The sequence below is a fragment of the Triticum aestivum genome, chromosome 2D (assembly GCF_018294505.1).
Source record: "Triticum aestivum cultivar Chinese Spring chromosome 2D, IWGSC CS RefSeq v2.1, whole genome shotgun sequence".
NCBI lineage: Eukaryota > Viridiplantae > Streptophyta > Magnoliopsida > Poales > Poaceae > Triticum > Triticum aestivum.
In genome coordinates, this window is record NC_057799.1 from 147,980,249 (window position 1) to 147,990,365 (window position 10,117).

A 10,117-nucleotide genomic window follows, 5' to 3' on the forward strand; every position below is an offset into this window, starting at 1 on the left:
ACTTCTTCAATAGTCGGTAAAGAGGCAATGCCTAATCACCGAGGCGAGAAATGAATCGACTTAAGGCGGCCAAACAACCTGTAAGCTTCTGGACATCATGCACACGCACAGGGCGCTTCATTCGGAGAATGGCACCAACTTTCTCTGGGTTAGCATCGATCCCTCGTTCGGAAACGAGGAAACCGAGTAATTTTCCGCCCGGAACTCCGAATGTGCACTTTGATGGATTAAGCTTGATATCATACCTTCTCAGGTTGGCAAAAGTTTTAGCAAGGTCAGCCAACAGGTCGGAACCTTTACGTGACTTGACCACAATGTCATCCATGTATTCTTCCACATTCCGACTGATTTGAGTGAGTAAACACTTCTGAATCATCCTCATGAATGTGGCTCCAACATTCCTCAGACCGAATGGCATGGTGACATAACAGAAGCACCCGAGTGGAGTGATGAAAGCTGTTTTTATCTCATCGGGTCCATACAGTCGGATCTGATGATACCCAGAATAAGCGTCCAAAAAGGACAAGCGCTCACACCCTGCAGTCAAGTCGACAATTTGATCGATGCGGGGGAGCGGAAAGTGATCTTTCGGGCAGGCCTGATTGATATGTTTGAAGTCAATGCACATGCGAAGTGAGTCGTCCTTCTAGGGGACCATGACAACATTGGCTAACCACTCGGAGTGGTAAATCTCTCGGATAAACTCAGCTGCTAGGAGTCGAGCCACCTCTTCACCGATTGCTTTTCTCTTCTGCACGGCGGACCGTTGAAGGTGTTCTGTGACCGGTTTCACTTTTGGGTCGACTCGCAAACAGTGCTCAGCCAGCCCCCTGGGAACACCTGGCATGTCAGAAGGTTTCCATGCAAAGATGTCCCAGTTCTCACGGAGGAACTGGATGAGCGCTTCTTCCTATTTGGAGTCGAGTGTTATCAAGATGTGAGTCGGAGCAGCATTGGGATCGGTCGGGTGAATATGAATCGGCTTCGTTTCACCAGACGAATGAAATGCTGAATCCGTGGCAGGCTTCTTAGCTCGCAACAAATCACTCGGATCTGCATTTTTTTGATACTCCTGTAATTCCACAACTGCCATTTGTGTATTAGCGATCTTTGAGCCCTTCTGGAAGCACTCCTCTACCTTCTTCCGATTGCTAGTGATGGTAATCACTCCTTTAGGACCAGGCATCTTCAATTTAAGGTAAACGTAACATGGTCGAGCCATGAAACGTGCATAAGCCGGCCTGCCCAGAATAGCATGATAAGCGCTCTGGAAATCGACGACTTCAAACGTCAACTTTTCCTTGCGATAATTCTTGGAATCACCGAAAACCACATCGAGGGCGATCTGGCCGAGAGACTCAGCCTTCTTGCTAGGAATAACCCCATGGAAACTCATATTGCTTTCACTAAGTCTGGACATCGGAATGCCCATTCCTTTCAAGGTCTCCACATACAGTATGTTCAGACCACTGCCACCATCCATCAGAACCTTAGTCAACCGAGTGCCTTCGACGACTGGGTCGACCAGCAACGCTTGCCTCCCAGGGGTCACTATGTGTGTCGGGTGATCAGACTGGTCGAATGTAATGGCGGTCTGGGACCACTTTAAATAATTGGGCGTCGCCGGAGCGACCATGTTCACTTCTCTGTTGATGACTTTCAGTCGACTCTTGCTCTCAACATCAGCGAAAATCATCAGAGTGGAATTAACCTGGGGGTAACCATCATCGTCCTCTTCCTTATCCTCAACTTTGCCCGATTCTTTCTCCTGTTCTTTGGGCTGTTTCTCTCGGAACTGCTGGATTAGGAGCCGACATTGTCGAGTGGTGTGTTTCGGGTAAATGAGATTACCCTCCTCGTCTTTTTTGATGTGAATGTGGCATGGTAAATCCGACACATCATTTCCGTCTTGATCTTTTACTTTCTTGGGGTTCCATGGCCCTTTGGGCTTCCCCTTGAACTTTCCTTGACTCACGGCTAAGGTTTCTCCAGGAGCAGCTGGCTCGGCTTTGCGCTTCTGCTTCCGACTGGAGTTCCGTCCCCCGGTTTCGTGGGCGACTGTTTGGTGCTTGCCACTCCGGAGCCGATCCTCTTCTTCACCATTAGCATACTTGGTGGCAATTTCCATCATTCGACTCAGAGACATATCTCTGGTCTGACCGAACTTCAGATTCAATTCTCGATACTTGACGCCTTCCTTGAAGGCACAAACTGCTTGGTGATCAGACACATTTTCCACTGTGTGGTGCAACATGATCCACCTCTGGATATAATCTCTCAAAGTTTCATTCGACTTCTGCACACAAGACTGTAGCTAAGTTAGCCCTGCTGGTCGTTTGCATGTACCCTCAAATGTTCTGGCAAACACTCGGGCAAACTCTTCCCAACTGTAAATACTGCCAGGTGCTAACTGATTCAACCACGCTCTGGCCGAACCCTCTAACATCAAAGGCAGGTGCTTCATGGCCACTTCATCATTGCCACCACCAATCTGCACAGCCACTCGGTAGTCCTCAAGACAAGTGTCAGGCTTGGACTCACTAGTGAATTTGCTGACTCCAGTCGCCAACCTGAAGTTGGGAGGAATCACTGCTGCTCTGATGGCTCTGCTGAAACACTCGGGACCCGAAACATGCACCCTGCTGTCGGTTGGGTAATCTCTATCGTGGCCATCTCTGTGTGCTCTGTTCCTGTCAACCAAACCTTGAATGAGAATGGATCTCGCGTCAAAGCCTGGCTCCCGGGGGTCGACTGGAGTCCTTCGCCCACCATTGTGAGGGCACCTGTCATCGTGTTGCCGAGGTGCGTATGACCCACTCCTTGGGGGAGGCGTGGGCACTCGGCGACGATCATCATGGTCGAGTCGGTGATCATACTGCTCACGATTTCTGTATAGATCTCGTCGGTCTCCACGTCCCTCACGCCCCGGGGGCGATCTTGGACAGTGAGCCGACTGGACTGTGTCTGCTACCACGGATCTGCTATGCATCCTATTCCGCGACTGAGATACTGCTGTGTTTTGTTCTCCTGCTGCCCGGAGTAAAGCCCTGATCTGCATCAAACCTCTGCCAGCTTCTGACTGGGAGGGCTGGATCGACTCTGCTATTCGGGCTGCAGCTGTGAGATTCTGAATCGGTGTTTGGTATACCTGAGTAGGAGGCGGAAAAAGTTGTCGTCGACTGGACTCAGGAATCCGCTGCCGAGCACGCTCGTCGAGTGCGTGCTGGAGATTCTCCAGTCGAGTACGCTCAGCCAAGTTGGCCAGGCGCACCTCCTCCAAGGCCCGGGCCTCGGGGGTTTCTCCAACGATAGGAGTGTGAAGTGCATCCATGTTGCGGCGGCGAAGCTCTTCCCTTTGCTGCAAAGAGAGGGGCTCGGGGCGGTACTCCTCGTGGGCACGCGGCGGATCGCCTCCGCCGTCGCCACCATCCTCGCGTGGGAAGCCAGGAGGACTGCGCGGTCCGTTGACCCTCAGGACTTCCGCCGCGGGATCACTGCTGTCGCACTCGGACGTAGTCTCAACGGAGCCAGTCGAACAGGCCGTAGAGAGTTTCTTCGGGCTCGATTGCCGTGACTTGGGGGTGGCCGATTGGCGAGCCACGGCGTGCCTCACCGACCGCTGGAGCCTCGACCGACCGGAACGCTTGTGCCGGCGGACAGCGGGGAGTGAAGACGCCACCGGAGCCGACCGATACTGAGTCGACGGCTGCCGCAGAAGGACGCCGCGGACATACGCGCGAAAGTGCGTTGCCCCACGGACGGGGAGCGCCTCGACGTCGAGTGGAGCTTCTTGGAGCCAAGCGGAGTCATCAACGACGAACACGAGCGCGCCGAAACGGATCTCACGGCCCTCGGCCAATCCTCCGCTTGAAACCATGCTGATGGGGATCGGAAAATCGCAACTTCTCCAACAAGTCGCTAAGACACCGGCCCCACGGTGGGCGCCAACTGTCGTGGTTCTAAGTCTGACAGTAGAATGGGGGGTAGGGATGTAGAGGCAAGATCTTAGCTATGGATAAGTTGTACGCAAGAGTTTTACGAGTTCAGGCCCTTCTCGGAGGAAGTAACAGCCCTACGTGTCGGAGCCCGGAGGCGGTCGACTGGATTATATGCATGTGTGTGTTACAGGGGGTGCGAACCCTTGTCTCAGAGGAGGGGGGTTGCTTATATAGAGTGTGCCAGGACCCCAGCTCCCCTCCGTTACACAGGATTCAATGTACATAAAGTGAGAGCGTTACAGGTAACGTCAATAATAAAGTGCTATAAATGATTATTAAGTCTATGAGTAAACGTCCGACCGTTGCTGCGCAGAGTGGCTTTAGGTCTTCTGCACGTCGAGTGGTTGAGTGGTCAAGTGACTTAAATAAGGAGAGATCTCCGAGTGAATGGTAGGTCGAGTGGATTGCACTCGACACCTTTGTTGAGCCCTCTCTATTTGCTCTTGAACTTCTTTGCTTCTAGGACAAGGACCTTAGGTAGGACGTATAGGTCAGGCCTATCACCCTACCCTAGGTCTATGTCCTCATCAGCACCCGCTTAGGCGCACGGAGCACATAGTCCGCCTGTTCGCCGGGGAAGCGGCGCATCGGTGTCTATCATAGGGGTGTGGGGCGCAGGAGCTGCTTGCGCCTGATACGTCTCCAACGTATCTATAATTTTTGATTGTTCCATGATATTATATTATCCATCTAGGATGTTTTATATGCATTTATATGCTATTTTATATGATTTTTGGGACTAACCTATTAACCTAGAGCCCAGTGCCAGTGTCTGTTTTTCCTTGTTTTTGAGTATCGCAGAAAAGGAATACCAAACGGAGTCCAATTGACCTGAAATTTCACGGAGATTATTTTTGGACCAGAAGAAGCCCACGGAGTATTGGAGATGGGCCAGAAGAGTCCCGAGGCACCCATGAGGGTGGGGGCGCGCCCTACCCCTCTGGGCGCGCCCCCTACCTCGTGGCCGCCTCAAAGACCCCCCTGACTTGTTCCTGACGCCAACACCTCTTATATATACCCAAACTTCCAGAACATAACCTAGATCAGGAGTTCCGCCACTGCAAGCCTCTGTAGCCACCAAAAACCAATCGGGACCCTGTTCCGGTACCTTGCCGGAGGGGGGATCCCTCACCGGTGGCCATCTTCATCATCCCGGCGCTCTCCATGACAAGGAGGGAGTAGTTCACCCTCGGGGCTGAGGGTATGTACCAGTAGCTATGTGTTTGATCTCTCTCTCTCTCTCGTGTTCTTGATTTGGCATGATCTTGATGTATCGTGAGCTTTGCTATTATAGTTGGATCTTATGATGTTTCTGCCCCTCTACTCTCTTGTAATGGATTGAGTTTTCCCTTTGAAGTTATCTTATCGGACTGAGTCTTTAAGGATTTGAGAACACTTGATGTATGTCTTGCATGTGCTTATCTGTGGTGACAATGGGATATTCACGTGATCTACTTGATGTATGTTTTGGTGATCAACTTGCGGGTTTAGTGACCTTGTGAACTTATGCATAGGGGTTGACACACGTTTTCGTCTTGACTCTCCGGTAGAAACTTTGGGGCACTCTTTGAAGTTCTTTGTGTTGGTTGAATAGATGAATCTGAGATTGTGTGATGCATATCGTATAATCATACCCACGGATACTTGAGGTGACATTGGACTATCTAGGTGACATTAGGGTTTTGGTTGATTTGTGTCTTAAGGTGTTTTTCTAGTACGAACTCTATGATAGATCGAACGGAAATAATAGATTCATGTTATTTTACTACGGACTCTTGAATAGATCGATCAGAAAGAATAACTTTGAGGTGGTTTCGTACCCTACAATAATCTCTTCGTTTGTTCTCCGCTATTAGTGACTCTGGAGTGACTCTTTGTTGCATGTTGAGGGATAGTTATATGATCCAATTATGTTATTATTGTTGAGAGAACTTGCACTAGTGAAAGTATGAACCTTGGGCCTTGTTTCAACGCATTACAATACCGTTTGTGCTCACTTTTTTCATTAGTTACCTTGCTGTTTTTATATTGTCGTATTACAAAAACCTATATCTACCATCCATATTGCACTTGTATCACCATCTCTTCGCCGAACTAGTGCACCTATACAATTTACCATTGTATTGGGTGTGTTGGGGACACAAGAGACTCTTTGTTATTTGGTTGCAGGGTTGTTTGAGAGAGACCATCTTCATCCTACGCCTCCCATGGATTGATAAACCTTAGGTCATCCACTTGAGGGAAATTTGCTACTGTCCTACAAACCTATGCACTTGGAGGCCCAACAACGTCTACAAGAAGAAGGTTTTGTAGTAGACATCAGCGCCCGATCTGGAGGTCGGCGGGGCTTGAAGGGATGGCCGGGGGCGGTGCCAAGCACGGCGGCGCAGTGAGGTCGAGGGGAGGGCGGAGGCAGGGGACTGGGCCGGTGGTCGCTGGTGTTTAGAGGAAGATCGTAACACTGACTGGCTGGAGGTAGATGAAGGCGATCTGCCCGTTCTTTGTCCATCGGACAGTGCAGAAAAAATGGACTGACCTATTTGTTTTCAGTCGACTGTTATTTTCATAGGACCACACCTTGTGGTGTGCTGGAGGAACATCTACATTTCCCAGCCATCCGTGTGCTCATATTTCAAAATCCTACTCCCTCCGTTACCAAATATTTGATTTTCTAGAGATTTCAATAAATGACTACATACGAAGCAAAATGAGTGAATCCAAACTCTAAAATATGTCTACATACATCCATATGTTGTAACCATTTGAAATGTCTAGAAACACAAATATTTGGGAACGGAGGGAGTAGAATCTAGTAATTTCGTGTGCCATGCACGTTGTAGAGCTATCATATGTCTCCCGTCATTTATTTCTCACCGACCTGCTATCTGCTACCTTTACACTATACTACTTGTGCACACACTTCACCCATACCCACACTATTGTTTTTTATGCATGGGTATTTCAGACTCTGACGCAGTGTTAATGAATACAAAAAAGAAAAGACAGAAGTCGCTCCAGTGTAATTCGAAGATAAGCAGTAGGCATCTCAGCGCTCTAAAGGGTGCAGTGCCAGCAGATGGAGACAGTAAACGTAGCTCTGCAGTTGATGATCTCAACTGCCACACACAACCATCCCAGGTGCTTGCTTTAACTTCACGATGTCAAATGTGGTTGCATGTTGTATATGGTGTCTAGCTTGTATTGCTTCCAATTTGGTTAAATTGCATCAGCTTACTTTACACATTATACCTTTGATAATGACATGCCTTCCTGTTTTTGATACATACTACATATGTCTATTAACCATGTTCGTACATCAAACTAATGCATTTTTGTATCCCTCATCAATCACTTATGACGAGACAGTCACCCCAGTGGGTTACTGTGAGACCCACTACTCGTTTAAAGAGTGCAGTTTCATCCTCCCCACATGATTCTCAAGAAACAGCAAGGCTAAATGAAGATACTCAACGTAGCTCTCTCGTTGATGATCGCAATTCCCCCACACCACCATCGCAGGTGCTTGCTCTTACTTGGCAGTGTGATATGTGGTTGCATGTTGCATATGGTGTCTACCTTGTAATGCTTCTAATTAGGGTAAATTGAATCTGCTTAGTTAACACATTATACCTGTGAATATGACATGCATTCCTGTTTTTGGTACATATTACGTCTTTCTATTAACCATGTTCTTACATCAAACTACTTTTCTTGTGTATCCCTCATCAATCACTTCTAACGATACACCTTCAAGTTGACAGTGTAATATTGGTTGCATCTTGCATATCATTTCAAACATGTATTGCCTCTAATTTGTTGAAGTGCCACTTATAATGAGACACATCTAACTTGGTAGTGTGATTTTGTTTGGATCTTTCATATGGTGTCTAGATTGCATTGCTTCCAATTTGTTGAAATGCCTTCTGGAGCAACCGAAACAGATGATCTCTGCAGATTCTCCTACTACTCCTACTGCAGTGCAAGTTCCAAATCTCATATCCCCTACTCCACAACCCCAGGTGCTTGCTCTAACATGGCAGTGTGATATCTGGTTGCATGTTGCATATGGTGCCTAGCTTGTATTGCTCCTAATTTGTTAAATTGCATCTCCTTAATTAGCTTACACATTATACATGTGAATTTGACACGCCTTCATGTTTTTGGTACATACTACATGTGCCTATCACACCATGTTCTTACATCAAACTACTGTTCTTGTGTATCCTGCATCTATCGCTTATGATGAGGCAGTCACGCCCGTGGGTTAGTCTGAGATGCGCTACTCTTATAAAGAGTGCAGTTTCATCCTCTCCATGTGATTCTCAAGAAACAACAAGCCTAAATGAAGATATTGAACGTAGCTCTGTACTTGAAGACCGCACTTCCCCTACACCACTATGGCAGGTGCTTGCTCTAACTTTGCAGTGTGATATGTGGTTGCATGTTGCATCCGGTGTCTAGCTTGTATTGCTTCTAATTAGGGTAAATTGCATCTGATTAGTTTACACATTATACCTATGAATATGACATGCCTTCCTATTTTTGGTACACACTACATCTATGTGTTAACCATGTTCTTACATGAAACTACCTCTCTTCTATATCCTGCATCAATCACTTACAATGAGACACCTTTATTCGTTGCATATTGCATATTATTTCTAGCCTGTTGCGATGTATTGCTTCTAATTTGGTCAAATACATTTGTTAGTCCACCCTTTTATTTTGGCAGAGTGATCTTGGTTTCATCTTTCATATGGTTTCTAGCTTGCATTGCTTCTAACTAGTTCAAACACCTTGTGCTTAGTTTACACTTTATACATCATACATGTCAATATGTCATGCCGTCCTGTTTTTCATACATATTGCATCCTCCTATCATGCGGTTGTCTTACATGAAAGTAGTGTTCGTCGGTATCATGCATCAATGAGTTCTAAAGAGCAAATTTTATTCATTTTTCTTGTGGGTTTGACTTGACAAGGCAAAATCAAAAAAGAGGAAGGAAAAGAGTAAGGAAGGCGATGATGGTGTTCCTCTGCAGCAACGTAAACGAAGCATCTGTACGGATTCTCCTTGTACTGCTAGTGCATTACAAGTTCCAAGTCTCTGCTCCCCTACTCCACCATCCAAGGTGCTTCCTCTAACTTGGCAGTGTTATATCTGGTTGCATGTTGCATATGGTGTCTAGCTTGTATTGCTCCTAGTTAGTGTAAACTGCATCTGCTTAGCTTACACATGATACGTGTGCATATGACACGCTTTCCTGTTTTTGGTACATACTATATATGTCTATCACACCATGTTCTTACATGAAACTACTCTTCTTGTGTATCTTGCGTCAGTCACATATGATGGGACACCTTAAAGTTGGCAGTGTGATATTGGTTTGCGTCTTATGATTTCTAGCATGTAGTGCTTCTAGTTTGATGAACGCCACCTATGACGAGACAGTTTTAATTTGGCAGAGTGATATTGATTGCACCTTCCATATGGTGTCTAGCTTGCAGTGCTTCTAATTTGTTGAAGTGCCTTCTGCTTAGTTACCACATCATAGGTGTGAATATGTCAAGCCGTCCAGTTTTTAGTACATATTCCATCCTCGTATCATGACTTTGCCTTTCATCAGAGTAGTGTTCATCAGTATCATGCATGAATGAGTTCTGAAGAGCGAATTTTATTCCTTTTTGTTGTCGGTTTGACCTCACAATGCAAAATCAATAAAGCGGAAGGAAATTGGTAAGGCACTGGATGATGGTGGTCCTTCCGAGCAACTGAAACGGAGGGTCTCTACAGATTCTACTCCGCCATCCTCCCAACAAGATTCGCAAGACAACGCAATGTTAGACAGTCAACGTAGCTGTGTAGATGATGAGCACATCTCCCCTACTCCACCATCACAGGTGCTTGCTCTAACTTGGCACTATTATATGTGGTTGCATGTTGCGTATGATGTCTAGCTTGTATTGCTTCTAACTTTGTTGAATTGCAGATGCTTATTTTACACATAATGCCTGTGAATATGACACGTGTTCCTATTTCTAGAACATACTATATCTGATCACACCATGTTTTTACATCAGCTACTGTTCTTGCATATCCCGCATCAGTCACTTATGAT